Source organism: Condylostylus longicornis, unplaced genomic scaffold (assembly GCF_029603195.1).
Source record: "Condylostylus longicornis isolate FDR11 unplaced genomic scaffold, ASM2960319v2 ptg000101l, whole genome shotgun sequence".
Taxonomy (NCBI): Eukaryota; Metazoa; Arthropoda; class Insecta; order Diptera; family Dolichopodidae; genus Condylostylus; species Condylostylus longicornis.
Window position 1 is genome coordinate 450,562 of NW_026578069.1, and position 20,122 is coordinate 470,683.

The 20,122-nt window shown below is 24.7% G+C and overlaps 1 protein-coding gene across 5 annotated transcripts in view; it reads left to right on the forward strand.

Moving 5' to 3' along the window:
• The window catches only part of LOC129614140 (E3 ubiquitin-protein ligase goliath), an 85,002-nt gene that overhangs the window by 24,368 nt on the left and 40,512 nt on the right, over window positions 1–20,122 (forward strand). Inside the window, exon 3 of one of the 5 annotated variants that reach the window (XM_055528551.1) lies at window positions 6,070–6,190. The exons of the other annotated variants lie outside the window; for them this stretch is intronic. The gene's annotated coding sequence lies outside the window, so the exon portion shown is untranslated. The remainder of the gene's footprint in view (window positions 1–6,069; window positions 6,191–20,122) is intronic. 5 annotated transcript variants of the gene reach the window in all.

Genomic DNA, 20,122 nt, shown 5'->3' on the forward strand with positions numbered 1-20,122 from the left:
ATAAAAAAGCAAATAAAAAAAAGACCTTAGCATGTAAACATACACTGATAACTTAAATTGTTATATTGTACGAATAAAATACAATTATACTAACAATATTTCACATATTGTACATACAGAGTATGCAATAAAAGGTGGTTTGATTTATGTCTGTAAAATATTTAATAAGGGTAATTAATAATTAAAATTTTAAATACTTAAATATTTAGAAACAAATCAATTCAAAAATTCACAATTTCCTTGCTATTCCCTCGAAGTCATAGTTTCAAAACATTCTTTTAAATATTAATTACCAAAACGTATGTATAGTTCCTACCACAATTTCAAAATCGCAGCAACATCAAATTGCAATATTTTTGCCTTAATAAACGAAACACTAACGTAATATAACTGAAACGAAATTTCAAATAAATTTTAAAAAAATATTTTGAAACATCTTGTACATATGTATATAAATCTGTAAAATTACAATGAGCATTTGTGCATTTGATAATTGTTATTGGTTTATTGATTAATTCTTATAGGACTTCTAATTGACAATGAATTAGTTATCGAGTATATAAGAAAGATTGTATACAATAGAAAAAAAAAAAAGATTTTTAGCACTTTTATTTCACCTTGACATTGGATGTAATCGGTTAACACCTGTTACGATCATACATAAGTGAATAACGAAATATGGATATTTATCGTTTTTAGTGACGTTTCATTGTACAATATATACCAATACAAAAGAAATAATAAAGGACCATTAATTATTTAATAAACAAAAAAACAAATTAATTATTGAAGTTAATTTTTGCTTTCTCTTCTCTCTTTAGATAAAACTTAATTTTTAATTGCTGTTATGGTCTATATCAATTTTGTAAGAAAATAATATTCCTTTATTGAGTATTCGCAGGAAGTCATCTAAAATGACATTCTAAAATGACAACTTTATCCGAGTTGTTCATACTTACTCTTAAAAAAGAAATTTTTTACATTTCTGATTTGATTATGTGGAAAATTATTAGTTGAACTTTATAATCCAGTAATAATCTTGCTTTTAAAAAAATTGAAACCAGAAATAATTTAGGAAAAATATTCTTATCATTTAAAGTCAGACATGATAATATTAGAAATTATATTAAAAAAAATATATGTATATAGTAAAATTATACTTGTTACCGTTCCAGATCATTAATATTAATTAGACACTTTTTTTGCTATAGCAAATCTCTATAGCAAAAAAAAACATATAGAGTTAATTAAACAACACCAATGGTGTAAAAAATTATCTCATTAATATTTACTATACGTAATCTCTCTCGGTTCCCAAGTAGACACCCTTTTATTTTTCAAGTTAATGTCCATAAAGCTCTCATTAGTAATGGGGGTTTTTTAATTATTTTTATTATTTTTAGTCGTTATCATTTAAAAATTAAGTCTAGAAATTTGATGAGAAATTAAATTCTTTTTTTTGCCTCACAAATTTTCATATACATTATATATATCTATGTATGTATATCTATTCGTCCATTAGTAAATATGTATGTACATACATTCTAAATTCTAAAAACACTTACGATTTTTAAAATCATATAATTTTTCTTATATTGTTCGTATGCCAGTTTAATGTTGTACATATACGTAATCTTATAACCCTATTTTGAACATGAATGAATTTTCATATAGTACATAGAAAGGAAGCAAAAATAAAACGATACGAATTTGACTTAGCCAGTCAATGTAACCAGAAGTCAAAAAAATAATAAACAACACAAAAAAAACAAAATAATAGAATTAAAAAGTTCATTAGCATTCAGTTAAAAACAAAAACAAGAAAAGGAAAAGATATTTTAAAGTGATTTAGAGCAGTCGACGCCGGCCTCTGTTTTTTATCTTTACAATAAAATTATGCATTTCTTGAAAATTAAAAAAAATGTACGTGTACATATATACATACATATGTATGTATATAATTTTTATAATATATACATTTTCCTTTTTTTTTTTGGGTTATTGAAATAATCCGCCCACATATATTTATTATAACCCATTTATAATGAGTATTTATAATAAAGACCACAAAAAAAAATGTGAAATCGCCGATATCGGCGGTCATTCGTTCTATTTTCATTTTGAAACAAAAACTATTTGAATTAATTTTACTTTAAATATAGTTTTATTACCATGTGTCTGTAATGTATGTACATACGTGTATATGTATGTACATTATGTTGAGAAATATTGGTTCATATATTTATCAGTTTCTTCCTTTCATACTTTATGTATATGATAACATGGAGCAGATACTTAAATTTTAAAAATAATTATTGTCTCCACAGTACCAGCGATGTAGTTTATGTGTAAAATATGATAAACATGTCCATTTTCATTTTCAAAACACAATAATTTTGTAACAATATCTCATGATGTTCGAATGAATTTGTGTTGCATACTAAATTATATTGTCATGTTAGAATACTTGGCTAATGTAAATGCATTATAAAATTTTGTGTTATAGTTCATAATAAATAGAAAATGAAATTAAATAAATTAAGAAAGTTATATCGAATATTGATGGCAAGGAAATTTGATAAGATCAATTATTTCTGTGGGTTAACTACAATTTTAGAGTTTAAGGAGGATATATATAGCGACATTCTATGCGTTTACATTTAAGAACTCAATACCAACATATACATAAGTATGTAAGTATACTAATTAATTAACTGGTGTATCTTAATGTACAGTAAAAAGGTTAAATAACCGTTTTTGATTACAATTACATATGTAATAAAAAGTAATCAAATCACATATTTAATGCTTACCTACATATAGCAGTTTCTAATTTAAAAAAATATTGGTTTCTATAAAATTAATAGAACTATTGAGAAATAAGTTTTAATAAAAATTTCGTTGATTCAAAAATTTCCATTCGATTTCGTATACATAGCACAACGACTTCGAATATTTAAGCTACTAAATTTATTTTAAATTTTTAATCGTAACCCAAAAATTTATCGTCTTACTAAAGGCGCACTCTGATTTGAACTGTAATAAAAATTTCATATGAAAGCAAAAATCTTATATTAATTAATTATAATGTATAAAATCCATTGTACGTGTGTGTAGAATAATATAATTTACTCCTCTTTCTACTTAGATTTTAAAAATTAATATAAAATTTTATATTTAAAAATTTAATTCGGCCCCTCTTATACAGGAAATTTAAATTTTTTTTTTTATTTTCGGTTTTTAAAAAGATAAAATTTATTGTTTTTGTCTATAATATACAAAAATAGACATTATAAATTGTACCCGGCCCGGCGCATTGAACGGGTAAATATAGAAATAAAAACCATTTATAGCTACTTTTTATACTTATTTCGTATACGGCAATGACATTCATTTATGTACGATAAGACTGTCAGTTTTGTCTTATATTATCTTTTAAATCGTAATTTAAACAATCTTGTATGAGTTTGATGACTTTGTATGTAAAGCTGCTCAGCCGCCTTTTTTTGTAAGAATGAAAAAACTTACATTTTCCATATCAGAAAATTATGATTTAATAATATTAAAAACATTTGTGATAATGAAAAAGAAGAATAAAAGAAATTTTTTGTTTATTATCAATGCGGTGATAATAAAATAAAATTACGAGTATTATCAATGACCTTTAAATGATAATTTTTGTTGTAAAAATTGAATTTACATAACTTTTTTTTTGAGAGAAAAAAATAAGATCGGAGGTGATGTACTGATGATAGATTATTAAGAAACACTCAATGCCGGAAGACGGTTTGACAATCTAATAGAATTCCAATTGAAAAATATATAGAGATATATGGGACGAGAGGTGGGTTAAATCACAAAAGCTTTTCTTGGGGGGAAATACTATGAGTACATACAATAAAATCTTTGACATATTTATACTAAAAACTTAAAAATATATTCGGCTTTAAATATCGGTTGCCTGTTAGATATTCGAATGATCGTCAAAATTGGACCGTTTAAAAATGGTAATTCTGTCCTATGATATTTATATTTAACAAGTATTCGAACAAAAAAAATAGGTTTAATCAAATATTTGCAAATAAAATGCGAGACAGTAACGAGAGGGAACTCGTTGGAAGACTTTAATGGCGTCTTCAATCGTATTTGACATGAGTTGGCATAAAAAATTTTGTGAAAGAGCGATTTGAAAGAAAAATTGCTCATTTTTTACAAAACTTCCTTTTATCGCAACTATATGTATTTCTAAGCAGTATATAAAGGCATTTGCTAAAAATGGGTGTTTTTTATATACCTGTAGTTTTAAATTAATTGCTTTGTACTAGAGCACGGAAAACATTTTAGTAAAAAATAATTTTCTAACCTTTTAAGAGCAGAGAACATTAACCTTTTTCCTTATTTACCATATTTTACACATTTTTTACACATATTTTCTTTTGAGCTATTAAAGCTTACTAAGTTGTACACAAAGATATACTTGAGTACATTATGTAAATCAATTGTACTTCATTTTATACCTTTACTAAATAAACAATGACATTGTCATGTACGCTTACATTATTCATAGTATATTTTTAATGTGTACAAATTCACAATTTTTGTTTGATGTAAAAAGTGAAAATTAAATAACGATATTGTAACAAATGCTATTTGAATGTGAATTAACTGTTTGGAAACCTTGAAAACATTTTAAGAATCTGTTCAAATTTACTATAGTTTTTTTTTTTTGTTGTTATACAATGTTTACTTTAAATAAAAAAAAAAAGCGATTTTTCTTTATCAGAAATTCTAAGTTTGATTTTTTATTAATGTTGTATTTCTTGTTTAAACTATTTATTTTATACTCTTGCTTTTTGTTTGATTACCGTAGTTTTATACATTTTTAGTAGGTACAAACATTTAAATTTTTTTTTTTATTGAGCGGAAAACCTTAACGTACAATATTTCAAATATTTGTTTGTATACATTTTGTAGAGTTTAAATAAATTATTACCGATCATTACCGATTAATCGTTTATTATACAGTTTTAAGCCGTTTTTTTCTCTTATTAACGTATACATTATATCGAAGAGGTAACAGAATTATCGTGACCTTTTCAATGAAAATTTTAATTTTGTTTTTTGTTTAGTTTTTTTCATCACATGTTATACAGTATTTTTTCTTTCTCTTTCTTATTTCAACTCACCAATTCAATCTATTGTGAATGGTTATATTTTAGATTTTTAAAAGTTGGTCTTGTTATTGCTATATTTTTATTTTTTAAATAAATTATAATTTGATGTGATAAAAATGTTAACTTTTTATTATATTTTGTCTATTAAAAATTTTGATTTCCTGGATAATTAAGATTATGTAAGATAATAATTTTAATATGAGTACGTTATATAAATTTTAATCGATAATTATTATTAAAAGTTTAGATTTAATTGTGATAATTTAAAAAAATATTTTTTTTTAAATCAAGCATAAGAATAAAATATAAGTAATGAACCGGTAAGAGCTTGAAAAAAAAGATTTTCCATATATGGTGATGTGAAACATTACTGAAGATACCTTCAAAATCTCTTTAACTATTTCGAACATTTGTCTCCAAAATTACAGGTCCTTGATTACAAGGATTGTGTTGAATTTTGCAAAGACCAAAATTAAATTTTTTGTACCGACGGTGACCACATTGCATGCAATAAAGGAGATTATGAAGGCGCCAAATTTCGGATGTGGGGTTTTGAAGCTTAAGTAAACTATTTTTAAAGAAATGTCGGTCTGTTTCTCTGTGTGCACACATGTGTATAAGTATATCAAGTTCGGCTTAACATATAAAATTTTCATGAAATTTTATATGTAAGTTTGGGAGAGGATTTTAAATTTTTCTAATATCTACGGGGCTAATTGATGAAATTTCTTGAAATTGCACCCGGTTATATGCCGACCACATCAGATTTTTTTCTCTTTGAAATTGTTTATTTTAAATAGTTTATTTTACATTGTAAATTAAAATTTTCCCTTTTCAAGATTAATATAGACAAAAACTTTATTTTTAAAATTTCACTTTCTTTTTTTCTTTGCAGGTAAGTGTCTTCAATTGAAATTTTTAACTAAAATTGCGTCACATTACTTATGTAGATAATTTTTCTGAACACTTTACTGAAGCTAATACTTATGTGATGACTGAATGATCTAAATTGCTAGGTAATTAGCTTCGTAGTTTTTAAATACTGTTTTGTTATATGTAAATATTTTTTCACATTATTCATTATAAATGTTCAATATTTCGAAAATCATATTAAACAAAAGTGCAAAATTTTTCATAATAACGTTTAACATAACTCAACGTTTTAATTGAAAATTCAATTTTATTTCATAAAAATTTATTTTTTTTTTTCATCATCTATCTATATGATTTCATCTGTATTGGATATAATTATGTATAATATAATGTTAAGAGGCTTATAAAATAATTTAACTCAGATTTTCTACTAAAATAAAATTGCTAAAATTGCAATAGATTTAAAATTAAGATTTTATAAAAGCAAAACGTCATAAATATTGGTGCTAATTTGAGCTTATAAACACATTTATAAATATTAGGTTGGGTGTATATCCATATAAAGGAAAATATATATAGATTATTAAAGAAAAACAAAGGTTAACCGCATTATTTGCATTTATATTTTAAATGAAAAACAAAATAATTGTAGAACCAAATGCATTGTATAATTTTAATAGTATTTATTGGTGCTTCGATAACCTCATATTTCGTAAAATTTCTTTATAAATCATTTAATGCGTGAATATTTTTTTATGTTATTAGAAAACTTAATTGCATTTTAAATAAATTTGCATTTTCATTTATGAAGGAAACAAAACAAAAACAAGCTATTATGACAATGAATGAAAATTAGAATAAAAAGAAAACATATACCTATGTACATCTAATATAAATTGGATTACCTGTTTTTACACAAAATTTTATACCTATATATACACATAAGGTTGTACAATGTGATTAATATAACCTTAAGGACGTGTACTATAACAATAACTAATGTAAAAGGAAACAAATGTAATTTTTAGGGGTAAGTTACTCTCATTAAAATGGCAAAAAATATAATACGATTTCCAATTGGATTTTATGTTCAAAAATTTATGGATACACAAAATTCCGACCTTGGTAAAATTGATAGGAGTGACATTTTAACTCTTTTCTACGTAAATTTCAAAAACTTACATATGTACATATATGTTCGGGCATTCTGGATCTTCTTTCACTACACTGCTTTCGAAATTTTTGATTAGTTAAAACTTCTCTTAACACTTTGCAATTTTTATCCCAGATTTTATGGTTTTAGTTACCCAAATAATTCCTGATAACAAGATGAATTATGAAAACTTTATAAAAAGTTACAAATTAATAATAAATTTTACTTTACGCCTGAATAATTAGGGGTAGCAATTACAAATTTAAAAATATAAAATCTTTCTTTTAAATAAAACTTTTAACAATTTAAAAACACTTTATAATAGAAAATTTTAAAATCAATTAATATTATGGAAAAACTAATATAAATATTTATTCAATTATAGCTACTCAAGTTAAATCACAATTATTAACAAATTTTTGACACCTGACAATTAACACAATGATGTTTAAAACTTTGAAGTATTAATTAACGTCAATCATAACACTTAACTATATATGTGAAAATTGTCAAGGTATTAGGTTATTTTATAAAAAAAAAAAACAAAGACATTTATAGAAGCTGCATATTAATTTTTGCGATACCCTATATAAATTATTTATTTTCACCTTACAATTTGTTTTACAATAAAAATTTTTACTTTCAAAGTAAAAAATTCAAAATTCATAAATTAATAATCCCAATTTCTCAGCTTTTCCAAACGAGTAGTTCACTTGTAGTTTTTGAAAAATGCTATATACAATAGTTGCTTACCAAAAATGTTGCATTAATTTTTGTAAATTATAATTACTAAATATAATTTCAAAATTAAATTCGCGTACTTCGAATAATGTTAATATGAAAAACAATTAAAAATAAATTAAAAGGAAAATTAAAAAATTCCAGTTTGAAAATTTAATTTAAAATTGCACGCACGAAATCATTGAATATATTATAAAAACTTAAAAAGGAAAATGCCTAGTCTTATACGTATACAGAATCTTTTATACAAAAAAAAAAACTTAGTTAGGTTACCACATTTAGTACTCATTTATTTGTTGAATAAAAGGTGAAACAAAAAATTGTATTAAATGCATTTTTGTTCCATTTTTGTATTTTTCTGGTTGCATTAAGAAAAAAAACCACAGAATTCATGAATATTAAAAAAAAAATAAAAAAAGAGAACTCATAAATTAAAATTTTATTCACACTCTACGATTATGGAGACGTTTATACTTAGTCCATAAAATATAAAAGTGCTATTTTATTAATTTTTATACCCGTACGAACGTATGTTCGAAGGGTATACAAAATTTGCCTTACCGTTTGTAACGCTAAGAAATAACGGTGTTAGATATAGACTCAAGTGCATGTTTTTGATCAGCGTCAAATTCTGAGTTGATTTAGCTTTGTCTGTTCGTCCGTCCGTCCGAACGATAACTCAAAAACTAATTGAGCTAAGTTCACCAAATTTTCACAAATGATTTATTGTAGTAAGTGCCAGAACCCTATTTAACTTGGACATGATCGGGGTACCGGTTCGGTTAGCTGCCATACAACTTCAAAATTAATTTGGCTATATCTCAGAAACTATAAAAGTTATGGTATTGAAATTTCACACAAACGAATATATTAGTAGGGCCAATGTGTCTCATAAAAGTCGTTGAAATTACTTGGCTCCTTCTGGTACCTGCCATACAACTTCAAAAGTTTTTTGGCTATATCTCAGAAATTATAAAAGCTGTGATATTGAGATTTCACACAAGTGAATATATTAGTAGGGCCAATGTGTCTCATAAAAGTCGTTGAAATTACTTGGCTCCTTCTGGTACCTGCCATAAAACTTCAAAAGTTTTTTGGCTATATCTCAGAAATTATAAAAGCTGTGATATTGAGATTTCACACAAGTGAATATATTAGTAGGGCCGATGTGCTTGATAAAATTCGCTAAAATTTCTTGGCTCTTTCTGGTAGCTGCCATACAACTTCAATAGTAGTTTGGCACAACCAGTATTTTGAAAAACACATAGTACTGAAATTTTGCATAAATTAATATGGTAATACGGCAACTTAAAGTCATAGTCTGCCCTATAGTTAGTTATGGCACATTAGTTATTCGCACATAGGATAACAAATTCGTACGGGTATCACAGAGTTGACAAGGTCAACTCTACTTTTTTTCTCGTTTTATATAATTTTGTGTCCAGACATAAGCATTGGAAATTGGAGGAAAAAAAACTAAAATATTATACACTTTCCATGAGGTATGAGAATTGATGAAATTCGTTAAACTTTGAATTAAGCAATGAATTTGTGAGTACGAGTATGCCCTCCTTTGTTAAATATTTTAACGAAATATAGCGAGTGTATAAATAAATTTCCAGGAGGAAGTTCGGTCTTATAATATATAAATCAATCAAGTTTAATAATGCTGGCCCACCTCTCAGCTTTTTATATTAAACGAAAATTATTGAAAATAAGTAAATAAAAATAAATTTGGAAAATCTCATCTATTGTTGGAATTATTGTAAATTAGAAAATTTATGCGAAAAAAAATAAGAAAAATTCCATGTCATAAACACTTAATGCTACAAATTTACTTTTATAATATAAATTGACGTTTAAAATGTAACCAAAGAATAAAATAGCTCCTAAATATAATTATAAAAGTAATTGTGAATAGCTGTAGTTTCATTTTTCCCACATTAGCATAAAAATTTTAAACTTGTAAATATAGGAAGTAAACTAAGTAGACATTAGAAGAGAAAAAAAGAGTCTTAAATTATTAAACTCCATTGAATTTATTTTTGTAAAAAATGATTTTTTTTGGAATTTTAATGTTTAAATACCGTTATAAAAAATTCTATTCTTTTTATTTGTATTTCTTCTATAGTTAATTGAAAAATTCTTTGTTTCCGTTCGATTACGTTGTCATTTAGACTTTATAAGATATTTTATTTTCATCGTAAACCATGGGAACCTATCATTCTAAATATACAACATAAATCTAATAATAATAATAGTGAAATAAATAACTGGTTTCATATAATTCAATCAGAGTTTGAATTAAAGCGAACAACTGAAAAGAGAATCACATAAGAGAGTAATTTTAAAAATATTTTATTTAAATTACAGCCAATTAAACCTTTATTAACAGCACGTTACACAGTCATTCTTTTTTAAATAACATTATTAAGGCTGTTATACTAATTTTCTTTATAAACAAAAATAACAAGTTTAAATAAAAAATTAGTAAATTGTTTTTTTTTTGTTAATGGAATATGGAAATATGGAGTTAGAGATTGTAACAAATTGTCAATGTCAATAGCAAATTGATTCATAAAACATTAGCCTGCATATTTTTATGCAATAGACCTTTCAGAGGGACGAAATTGTAGAATTTTTTAATTGTGTTGTGAAATTATAGAATTTAATTGTTTAAAATATTATTGCAATATGCGCTTTGGAAAATGAATAAATTCAAAAATTCTTCAGATGTTCACATACATATGTACATATGTACACACGTATTTCTCTAGACGCGATTATTAATTTCTTAATGTACTTAACAGGCTTTTAATAAATTTGACGTTAACAATAAATTAACGTCGTCGGAATTTCAAAATAATTAAATGCAATGATTTATAATTTCAATAAACCTATTCGTTATGAAAGCGTGTGTCATTCATTCTATAACGTAACGTATACAAATTGTACGTAAGTTTTCTTTTGTATATATACATTTAACATATTATTTCATTATAAGTATGTTAATGATTCACTTATTGATTTTCATAAAATTTTTCATAAAAGTGTAATTTTTTGAACAATTTTTCGTATATTATTTGCTTCATATTTCACTTGTACAAACAAGATATTGTATTGTATGTTTCTGTACAGGGTTGAACTTTATTAACCTTTGCCATTGCTATTAAACTGCTATTTATCACCTTGATTTTGCTTAATTTCCATGGACGTATACAACATTTCGATGTAAGGAGATTAGCAAGGTTGATTGTAGCAAGACAAAATAATACAAAATACTTATACAATTTCTTCAAAAAAGTAGATAATATGTATGAGAAAGTAAAAATTATTTGATTCATGCCCATTTGTAACATACATATGTGCACTTATAAAAAAGCGACCCGCACTGAAACTTCTAAACAAATATTAAATAAGTTGCTCAATTAATGAGTAATAACAGTTTGAATATTAAAGGTTATGAACTTATTGTAAATGATTATTTTACTATTATATATACTCGCATGCTTTAATTATTATACCCAAAAAAAAGATTTGGAACTAGCGATGTAATTTAAAACTTGCAATTATACAAATAAAATTTTCAAAATTAATTTTTTGTAGAAAATTAAAGCCCATTAAACAATTTTCCTGTTAACAATATTAATTTTTAAATTATAATTAAAACCTTTTTTTTTATTAAAAATGTAAACAAAGTTTATCTATTGTTTACAAAATTTTTTACAATTTAATAGTGACTTTTAACATTGTCTATACTCTATACTTCTATAGCATATACATAGAATAGCACATGCATACATACATACATATATTGATCCAGTTACCTACGTTTTAATTAGCACGTTTCACATTACATTTATTTAAATGTTTTAGAAAATTATCTTAAGAATATTGTAATAATTAAATTTAATAGCCCCCCATTGTTTAAAATTGATTATTATTCAATTAAGTCAAATTTAATTTTTATTTTTCTATGAATATTAATTTTTTCACATATTTTATTTAAAATTGTTTATACAGCTACAATACAATGATAATTAAATAGTCAATTAATTTAATAAAAATATATGTATACAAATTGTATATTTTATTCTATTTGAACCGTTAGGTGTACTCGTAAATAGATACTCGTGCTTCGTTTTTTCATTATTTATGCTTATTCTTATTAAAAGGTTCATAATTTTTTATTGTTAATCCGACGGCAGGGATGTAAATAGCATGCTAGATGTATATAATTATTTATATTTGAAAATATAATATGAAATTTTTCCAAAACTAAGTTAAGTGCTTGTTAGTTTACATCACCTCGTCGGCATCGCTACATAAATAAAATTGCTGCCGCACGTGAGTATTGGACAGTATACTTTTTTATAGGAAATTTTATATAGTAAGTTTTGTAGAAATAATTTCGAAGTTATTCGAAAATCAAAATTTACGCAACATATTGTGGCTCTCCATTAAAAAATTAGAATATTTATTGTAAATTCAACAAATCAACCTGCTCTCCCACTTTTAAAAATTTTAAGATTTCTCCAATTTTTTCCTTTTATCACCTATTAATTTTTTTGCTATATTATAATTGACTTACTATAACTTGTTATCTAAAAAATAATTTATATGACGAAAATATATGTAGTATATGTAAGTAATTAAAAACAAAATCATAAATAATAATAATTAATTTCCGGTATTTAAGAACTAAAACATAATGTTCAGTGACCAGCACAAATATAAATTTTTTTACTTTACTTTAGAGAAATTCTTACTGCAATTATAATTTCGAATTACTCTATATACATACATACATATGTACATGAGAACATAAAATTAAAAATCTCCCACATATCGTGTATTATTAGAGAATATTAGAGCGTATCAGAAAATTTAAAAAAGAAAAGAAAAAAGAACATGTTTATCAAAATTTTTTTATCATTGTGGGTAATTTTCTTATTTTGTATAAAAGCGCAAAAAAAAATTAAGCATGTTCATATACTTGTATACCCAGATACTTGTAAAGATAGATAGTATAAGTAAGCATAACATCATTTAAAAAATTAAATCATGAGAATAAAAAATTTAAAAAACATAATATTGAAACACGTAATTATACGATGGTTAGTTAATTTTATAAATATTTATCTTAACATACATATGTAGGTATGTACGTGTAGATTGTACATACTTATTTTTATACAACAACTGATATAAAAAAAAGCAGGTCTGCGTACATATATCAAACTGTAACTTTGAATTCAACACTAACTGGGCATTAAGCAGAGTGTGCGATCACCTAAAATCAACAATTCAATAACATGTTACTCATAAATAACATGTACACATGAATTCATTTATGCGATGGGATTGGCACTGTTTTCATATCAAATACATGGATTTACAAAAACATTGCTTTTGTCCATGCCTGTTTATTTGTCTGTCTATGCTGCCCTATATCTCAAGTTTCGTCGAACTAATTTTTCATAAGAATTTATAACTAAGGTATTTAGGATGGAGAATCGATTATTTTTCTTGAATTTCACGGTAGGTAGATTTTACATTTTCTATAAAAATTTAATTCAGGGAAATTTTATGAAACTAATTCCAACTATTTTTGGTGGGTTATTCTGAGTATCGAATCAATAAGTTATTATCGTAACCATAAACCAACTCATACAAATGATTCGTGTCTATAATAAATTTTCGCGATAAACATCACAATCATACTTTGTGATGCGATACTCAGAATAAGCCGCATTACACCTTTCTGACAAAAAAAACTAGCTTACACAACCTTTTTCCAAAAATCGAACTTTCAAAATTTAAAGTGAATATACAAAGCATACTTACATACATTATTCTATTATCATATTCAGCAACGATTTCGGCCACAATTCAAGGTTTTTTGAAATTCGGAAATATACTTCCGAAAATTTAATTTTTTCTAATACGATCGTTTATGCGCTGATCACATCAGTTTTTCTTTTTTAATTTTTTTTTCCACTCGCGCATAGCAAAAGTATAAGGAAAAATTATATGTACATATGTATATGTATTTTACTTTAATTTTTCTTGTCTTGTTCTCGGTGCTCTAATAAACATCGTTATTTTATGTTAAATTATGTTTATTTATTTCAAAGTATGTATATATGTACATAATTATGTTCATAACCATAACCACAATGTGTATATGTAACTCTTTGAAAAATAGGTTAATCAACTTTGTTTTTCTAGTTCTCAAATAAAAAATTTATTTTTTCTTAATTAAATTTGGACTGCTGAAATGTGGGAAAACGCGACGATCTATAGCGACACGAAAGCTGTACAGTTTTTGTTTTCCTTCTGTAACTTGGTGAAAGTGTTTAATATAATAAAAATAAAATTACTGTTATACAATTTAAAAATGTTCTAATAGAAATAGAAAATTTGGGTCTCAACGTAATAGTAAAAAAAAATTTTAATAATACATACTTACATACATATACATATGTGAGTCATGTTAAGTAAGTAAAAATCAGTATGGGCATCACGCACTGTTGACGGATTTTTCTAAGAATTGAATGGCGTTCTACTTTTTTCATCAAAGATGTTTTATAGAAGTTTGACCATCAAATTGAATAAAATAGTGTATGCGCTGACTAACATAAGTCATGTAGACGTATGTATGTACATACGTCGTCAATCAATCCACAGCAAATAACAGTAATATGGATATGAACATATTATGTATGTTTGTATTTTGAATTCTAATCAAACAAAATACACAGTGCTCATATAAAACACACATTAGTATATAACATATTTACATATGTATGTACATATGTACATACATACATACATACATATATATCCAAATTTTCATTGATCTCATTAATTTTACTTAACACTTTATTACGTATTAAGTAAATCGAAATATCAAACAAAAAAAAAACAGAAATTTAGAATAAAAAAAAAAAAAAAATGATTTGAAGCAATGAATCGTGCTCAACTACTGGAAATTTGTAGATCAATGACTTCTTCTATGTACATAGCCATACACATATAGCTTCTGTGCAAATAAATATATGTACATATCTATATATAAACATGTTATATAAAAAAATAATATACTGAAAACATAATCATAAATTTCTAATCGGCGACAGCTGGAAAAAAATAGCGAAAATAGCGAAAACGTAAATAAGAACAAAAAAAAACACGATTTCATATTGCGCTTTCATTCGATTAACTCAAGCGGTTTTTTACGTTTTTTCTGTAACACTTTTTCGTTATTCATTTAATTTCAAACGTTTATAACCTTAATGCTTACCTGTTTTTATTGCTTTACTTTATTAATTTTATTCACGGAAAAATGTTAAAATGTTTCCATTTTGTGAGGCAAAAATTTCGTAGTGCTAGTTTTGGGAAAGGCAATTAGTATGAACAAAATCTTTAGGACATGACACACAGGACATACATAAATGTACACACATAATTGTATCCAATTTGAAATTCTATTTGCATTCCCATTCTAGTCTGCATACCTAGATATACAATGTGTTTCAAATCATTTAATTGGAACATAACCTATAGTTGTATTTTAACTATTTTTTCTTCAATTGATTTTGATCTGATTCGTGGGTGAGGGGGGGGAGATGGGAGGGGGGTATTATTTGCCAAAAATTGCAAAATTTATTCAGTCTTTTGATCACTTGTGCTTAAGAACTGATTTTTACTGATTTAATATAAAAATATCTACGTATTTAATTACGTCTATTTGCATACCTGTTAGGTTTTTGAATAAAAAAAAGCATTAGGTAGGTAAGTACATATATATAAAAAAAGAATTTTTTTATCATTATTAATTAATTGTAGCAACAAGTTCAGCTTCAAAATAAAAAAAATACATAATGTACCTACATACATACAGACATATGTACATATGTATGTATGTATATTTTAAACCTGTTCTTTAACCTTGATTTAAGATCTTTATAAAGTCTGGTAACTACTAGTTTTTTTTTATATAAAATTTATCTAATCATTATGAATAATTTCCTGGTCTAATGTGGGAAACTTATTCTTGTTATAAAAACTTAATATTCTGCTAATTCTCTACTGTGTCCGTATTTGTTTGAGCGAAAAGAAAATATGTATGTATGTATATAATTGTATTGTAGTAAGTACTAAATGTGATAGAAATTGAAATCGTGATTTTTATACATATGTATGTATGTATGTATGTAGCTGATTATGATAAAGTTACAGTCGTGTAGTAATTACAACCGTTATAATATAATTTTTATGTATCGCTATATACTATTATGTTTATGAATATTTGTATGTACATACATACATATGTGTGTATGTGCTTACTTATTAAGTGATTTTCATTAAAACTGGTTTTAAATAATTGATGAAATAAAAAATATTATACTTTTTTTTTAAATTACTGCTTTTGTTTTACTTTCCCGGCAGGTGAGAAAAGTTAAAGTGATTGTTATGATTGGACTGAATAATTTTAATCTTAAGAACTAAACAAGTTTTAATAATGTAATTCTATAATATATATGTATATACATATGTAGGTACCCACACATATTAAATTTTTCATAAATATGACAGCGCCGTGACATCCCGCTGGAAAATTTTAAACTTTTAACATTTTGTCTATACATAACCTTTTTGTTATAATTAATATTCTTTTACACTAGCAACTGAACCACGTGATTCCATTTGCAGCTTTAATTAAAATTAAATCATCCCAATATACCATTCCAATAAGTTACTTGGTAATTATACAGCAACTTGAAATTGAATGAAAGATTTAAAAATTGTGAAACAAGAACAATTTAATTGGCAAACTAAAAGTAAGTTCGGTCTTCGGAAAAATTAAGTATGCAATTCACGTAAAAAAATCGGGAAAATTACGAAAATCACTGCTTTTTTTTATTTCAATATTAATGAATTAATATAATTTGTACCTACTGCGTTCAGATTAGATGTTGCTAAAGAACGATATTTTAATAAATTACCGGTAAAGAATTTCATATTACAATAGTATGTTCATAATTATTGAAACCTGACTTTTGTATCCAATTATCTATACACATATGTATATACATATGCATGTACGTATTATTAAATTATGTGATTAAATAACTTTTATTTATCTAATACTTTCGAAAAGTTGTAACCTAGTTTGTAACACTTATTCACGTCTACAAAATATACTTAAACAAACGAAAAATTGATTGTTTCATTATATGAACACGTAAGAACATTGTATTGTATACAATTAAGGGTACACATACATACTTATGTAGAAGTATGTATGTTAATTCATAATATGCATATTGAAAAATGTGGCTTTATATTTTGAAAAGTATAAGTAGGTGTGGTAAATTATTTGCGCCTTTGTGGTTAAATATACGGCGCCAAAAATTAGTAATACATATGTACGTGTGAAGTATGTATAATCATGGTATTAAAATTAATTCATTCATATTATAATTAACTATTTATATAAGTATATGTAAGTATGTACACATGTATAAAGAAAAGGGCATTTAACCCTAACTGTTTATTATGAGATGCTAGGTGAATATTGTATAGCAGAAAATGATTACGCTATATACATACATGTACATACATATACATATATGTATATTTGTGAGTTATTTAATATTTAAAAAAAAATCATTCAATTATCAATTTATTTTTTGAACAAATTAGGTTATATGACTATTTTTTGCCAACTTTCGTTCAGTATACAGAAAATTTTAGTGGGGTCATGGTAATATTGTGTACCTGCAAATAGAAAATACCTATTAGATTACTGAAATAAGTTCATTGACCTTATAAAAAACTCAAAAATGTAGATGTATGTAAATGTGTGCACGTGATTTCAAGTTTAAATGCCTATTTGTTCTACAATGCTGCAAAATTTGTACAAAATTGATTTTTTATTTGGAATTCTGAAAGATTTTCTTGTGTACTAATAATGAATATAATAATTAGATATGTATATATATACAATGTCTCACAGTGAAAATGATGCAACAAAAAAAAAATCGTTTTAGATTAAAAAATAAATAGGTAGGTAGGTATGTATTATATTTTGAACATTATTAAGTTCTTTTCAAAGTTATTAATTTTTGCAGTCTCCCGGTCTTAATGTTTATTGAAAATGTATGGAGTGCGTTAGAAAAAGAAGTTCTCAAGCACAAAATTTCAAATAAAAATGATCTTAAGGCAGCTATACACGAAGAGTGGCAAAAAATTGAACCATTTTACACCACCAACCTCATTAAATCTATGCCAAAGAGATTTAAAGCTGTTTTAAAAAATAAAGGACGACCTATAGATTACTAATTTATGATTTAATCATTTGCAATAAGAAGCTAGGCTTTGTAGTTTTAAATAAAATTTCTTTGCATCATTTTCACTGTGTGACACTGTATATACGTACATATGTATATAAATATGCTTGATTTAATATAAAAACCTATTGAATGTGTCTAGTAAGTTTTGTGTATAATAAATTCACATACGCGTAACAAGGGATTTTTCAATTTTTTTTGTAAAGGTAATATGATTTATTGTGCTTTATTACATCGTAATTAAATAAATAATTATATAATTTCCATTAAAATTTGTTTAATTATTAAGTCAATTCATCAACATTTTTAATATAATTAAAAAATAAAATACATGAAATAATTTTTAAATTACTTACATAAAAGTATAAATCGTTATTTTCATAATTTTATAAAATAAAATAATAATTATCATAATAATTATTGTTATTATTTTTAAGTATTTCTCTATTTTTTTTTTTGTTTATTTTTATGTCACTCCATTATTGTTATATTACAAAAATTATTAAATTATAAAATTTAACTTTCACTGATTTAAAATTGTCTTTATTGACGTAATGTTTATGTGAAGTTTTACTATATAAAATTTAAGAATCGTCGAGAAATATTATAGTAATTTATTTTGTCCTTGATATTACTATCATGAAAGTATGAAAATCTATTTTACAAAAACATTCAAATTATTATTACTTATGTTGTAAATAATTTGCATACACTCAAGGAGAAAAAAGATTTTTGTATGTACTGAATATTGTTCTCATTTTATTTCATCTTTTTAAAATAGTTGAGATTAAATAACCCGAGTTGCACATAAGTACGCTTTATATGTAGAAACGAGTACTTTTACGTAATAGGAATCTTATTTAAATATCATGAAAAATATAAAGTAAAAATACATATATAAAACAAATTAAACGTAAACATGAAAATTATTTCTCAATATATTGTAGGACTTCGTATAATTCTGTATTGAAATTTGGCTATAACAATTAATGCTGCCACAAACATCTTCAGTTATTTATCATTAGTATGCAATCATATAACCAAAATTATATTGTTATTTTGTAAAAATCTGATCGTGATTATTTGATTTTTAAGCCTACATATATTTTAAAAATTCTGGATAATTCCGATTAATTTTCTGAATGGAAATTTTTCTATTGACAAATTAAAATTCACGATTTCTTCTTGATTTAATTAATAAGTTTGTATAAAAAATATAGATGTGTATACACATAAATGCGTAATAAATATAGTGGAACCTTTGGTGAAGAGACAAATTGTTTTCGGTAATAGTTTATGACATTTATTTATTATGTATGTTATCTATCTCCGTAAAATATTGTAAATTTTTTTCTAATTTATTAAGTATGCGAAGTATTTATTTCTAATATAAAGGAAATATATAAGTTTTATTAAAACAACTGAAGTAACAACAGAATGAAAGTTAGAAAAATTACCCTCTATAATTGGAATGAGTTTTTCAGTTTCTCGAAAATAATTTCTCTTATTCAGTTTCATTATATTGTCCAGTTGTAGTATGATTTATTATTTATTTTATTAAAACTTTTTAATAACGTTAAATTAGGTTGTTTCTAAAAGGACTTATATACACTTATGGAATAGTTTAAATTTAAGCTATAGTCAATCCTGGCTTACAACTAAATGGTCTCTAAGTCATCATTTAACATTTCATACAAGCCTTATTTATTTTAATATTTTAGAGAAAATTATAAACATTTTAATAAATTTTATTTACTTTAATTTTTAATAAGTAAGTGCAAATGAATATTTATATAAGTTGCGATAAATATGTACATACACAG